Genomic DNA, 4,255 nt, shown 5'->3' on the forward strand with positions numbered 1-4,255 from the left:
TGACCATGAAATACATCAATCCCCTTAAAGGTGAGTTAAAACAAGTTTTAACTAAATTGCCTTAATATTGTCATGCATTAGAATGACTGTCTTAGGTAATGATAAATATTTTCTACAGGAAGAGGAGTGTTTGCTGAAACTGAAATCGAAAAAGGGAGTTTTGTTGCAGAATATCGAGGTGAGCTCACGTATGCACTTACGATGGTAGACAACTACTCGAGATTTATGGTTGTGGTACAAGTCAAAGATCTAATGGCCCATACTGCAGCGAAGGTCTTCCAAGCACACTTATGCAGACCTCATGGCTACTCAGAGAGAGTCCTCACAGATCAAGGCACTGCCTTTGAAGCGGAAATCTTCAAGGACTTCTGCAGCTTTTACCGATGCAGGAAGATGCGTACTACACCCTACCATGCTCAAACCAATGGTTATCAACCTGCTCAGGACTTTACCCCATATTCCAGATGTGGCCTTACAAGTGATTTATAGAGGGGTAACAATACGTTGGGATCATCGGATCTAATCTCCCTTTTTATACACCCTAAAATCTTGTTTGCGTTAGAATAAACAATAACATCATAAAGGTATAGCAGTACCGTTTCAAAGTTTCGGTGTCCCAAGCAGCATTCCATCAGCCTCTGGAAGGTTCCTGGCAAATTGCACAGCTCGAAGGGCATGCTTTTGAACTCGCAGAGACCCATCGGGGTGGCAAAGGCGGTCTTCTCCCGGTCTGCCTCAGCAACGGACACTTGCCAATAGTGACTAGTGAGATCAAGGGTAGAAAAATAATTTGCAGTTGTCAATGCAGCTAGCTATTCCTCAATACAGGGGAGTGGTGCTGTCCTTCTTCTTTAACAGGACCAACGGAGCTGCCCAGAGGCTACAACTGTCACGGATAACCCCAGCCTCCTTCATGTTGCTCAACATGTCCTTGGTACACTGGTAATGTGCAGGTAGATTTGGCTTATATCTCTCTTTGATGGGTGGGTGTGCACTTGTGGGGATGTAGTGTTTGACCCCTTTTATTTTTCAAAAGTCTAGCGGATGTTTGCTGAAGACTTGCTCGTATTCTTGCACTAGCCTGTAGACCCCCTTCTTGTGATGTGAAGGTGTGGAGTCAGTGCCTACGTGTAATTCCTTACACCACTCCTCTGGCTGACTTGGTGAGCTGTCACTGAATGGGTGGGCTGAAGCAATGGTGGATGCTGCTGTTTGGATAGCATGTGTATCTACTGAGAACAGCTTATCAATGGTGGCAAATCGGAGCAGCTTAATCTTTTGCTCTCCGCAGTTCAACACTCTCATGGGCACTCTTCCCTTCCATATTAATGAATAAAACTATGATGTAAATAGCATATAGATACCCCACAAATGCAGATAAAAGTAGGTTATGGGAAAAGGGGGAAGAGAGAAACAGGAAAATAGTGGAATAAAGTATACCTTCCAGGTGGGAGAGGAAATGGCAGCACAGCCAGTGGAGGTGAAGCAAGGGGAGCCTGCAACTAAAGAGTTGAGAGCGTTATCACATGGTGACTGAGCCTGATTGTAACGGGAGCATAGAGGTGCCGATCCTGTCTTACCTGCGTTGGTGTAGAAGTGGGTGTCCTGTGGTGGAGTCAGCTATGTGCAGTGGTGGCCGTGGGTTCTTTTATGTGCGACCGTAGTAATAGCTGTGCCCACTTCCTGTATGGGAGTGGAATGCAGTGAGGCTAATGGAACGCACGCCTGCGCATTTGTGTTTAACGTCGCGCATGTGCAGAACGGAGAAAAGGCTGCGCTCACTTCCTAATGAAAGGGAGTGAGACGCAGCTGGGAAGGGAAGGGAAAAGATTAGGGTTTGGGGATGATGAAAGGGCTTTCTACGGGCAAGGATGGCAAAGGGTGGCAGTGACGGAAAGTCAGGCAGATGGTCCTGTCCTGTCCTGTCCGTCCGTCTTTTTGTATCATGAATTGGAAAGACTGCAAGGGGGAGGGGAGGTGCTTGTGCCCAAAAGGAGGAGTTATTCAGATTCATTGCAGTGGGAGGCGGCTGCAAAAAGCACCATTCTCCTTGTTTTTGCTCTGCAAAACAGCCTTTTCAAGGGTTTGGCTTGGGTGACAAAATGTCTTCTGTAGGCGTGGGTTTGTCTCCCTCTCCCTAAGATGTGTCCGGTATAGGCCAGGGTGCCACTCAAGGCCGTAACCAATTCGGGTTATAGCTTCTCGGCCTTTTGGCTAAGATCAAGTGTAGTTTCGGAGGACGCTACCTTGGTCGGTACTGGAAGGTGCCTGGGATTGCACGTCTGCCGGCCTTGAGGGAGTGTGTGCGCCTTCTGGTGACACATAGCCCTCTTGTGCCTGGACGGTTCCCAGGCAACGGGAGGCGATCACCTTTGTTATTTTGAAGTCCTACTGATAAACAGAAAAAAAATGAAAATCCAGTTGCCTATATCAAAGCAAATTCTACTACTTGTAAAGTATGCAGAAAATGAAATGTAGAACATATAACATCAACTGCTTAGGAACGCATCATAGGTTAGTACTTAAAAGGATATTGTCATGTTCTAGTCATAATGCAAGCTGGACATTTTTCATGTTACCCTGTAATCGCCGGCCTGTTCTAATGCTCACAAGCCAAGATATAGGCTCAGCTGCTAAGGCTTCCCTCTGCCTTCTGAATGAAAATTGAATATGTCTGGCTCACTGTGTATATAGCAGGTGCTCAGAAAAAATAAGAGTCAATTCAATAGAAATAGCTCTGGCACACTATAGTGATCAATAACGTAAGAAAAGAACTCTTAGAATGCTGAAAATTCTTTATTTGTGCAAAAGGATAATTCATCCAACGTTTCGAGCTTGTTTTTAGGTCTTTATCAAGGATAAAGTTATCTAAGATCATAAAGGGTTACAAAACCATATAAACACGTAATTAGTACATAGTACAACATAACAGTACAATATATTGCTACTTGAGAGTACAATGGGTCAAATGACCATGATGCACATACAAAAAAATTTTCCAAAGCCATAGTGAAAACATTTGTACTGAGGAAAGAAAATTTCCACATGACCTATCTGGAGAAACATTCTGGATCAAACAACCAAAAATAGTCAAGCAGGTAAATACACACCTATATGGATAACAGGATGATATGTGTTCAATTGTATAGCGTCATTGCCATTAAGGTACAAATGGAAAACTTGCAATCCTATATAGTGAAGGAAATGAACACACATGGGTTTGTTGTGTGAGGGTGTGAGAAAAACCTCAATGTTTATACTTTGTTCTTTATAATGGTGTGAACATGTATATGTCTCAGTACCTTATGAACTTGAGAATTCTAGTGAGTAGATGATGAAAGCCTATTCCAGAACTGGAATCGGTAAATAATTGTAGGTGGAATCTAAATGAAAAGATGGTACAAGTGTTATCATGACACGTGGGCTATAACACAATGGACCGTGTGACAAAGAAGAAAGGAGAGAAAGAAGAGGAAGAAAATGGAACTACCTGTAACATTACGTGATAGTCACTGGTAAGTATCACTTGACAATTCAGGTGAAAAAGGATTCCTTTATTAAAGGGTTCTCAGTCGCCTCAGGATCATGAAATACTAGGGTAAATGATATGAGAATGGGTAAGAAGCACCACTAAAGGAAATATGAGATGCAGGACATATATCTATAAACCCCTGAACTACATGATAGAAATAAAAAGAAGAAAAAAGAAAAAAAAGAAGAAAGAAGAAGAACACATAGAATGCGGAAAGAGAATGGGTACAACTACCTGAGTTACTGCAGGGAGGCCCCTGGTAGGTATTGTGAGGGTTAGTGGAATTCCTTCACTGAAGGGTTCTCAGTTGCCTCAGGTTCGTGAAAAATGCTATAGACAAATAATGCCCGGAGAAAAGGGGTTCATATACAGCGAATAATGGTAATACAAGGTACATGTGTCCCATGTAATAGTATAAATATATATATATTGTACTAAGCTCTACACCAGAAATAGAAAGTAGTCCCTCTGCCTTCTGTCTAGGTGCCCTGAGTTATGTCCTGTAAACTGTCACAGTGACCTAGACACACATGTGTAGTAGGGGAATATCCCTGCTGAGATGCCAGTGCTAGAGCACTCGTTTGCTGTGGAGTTGAACGCTATGTGAGTAGTTCTTACCTTCAATGAGCAGAAGTCTCTTTTTTCAGATTTCAATATCTCTGTGGGTATCTGGCAGAAATATGGAATACTCTTTACTGCTAAGACCCTGTACACCACTCCCAC

The sequence above is a fragment of the Anomaloglossus baeobatrachus genome, unplaced genomic scaffold (genome assembly GCF_048569485.1).
Source record: "Anomaloglossus baeobatrachus isolate aAnoBae1 unplaced genomic scaffold, aAnoBae1.hap1 Scaffold_66, whole genome shotgun sequence".
Lineage (NCBI taxonomy): Eukaryota > Metazoa > Chordata > Amphibia > Anura > Aromobatidae > Anomaloglossus > Anomaloglossus baeobatrachus.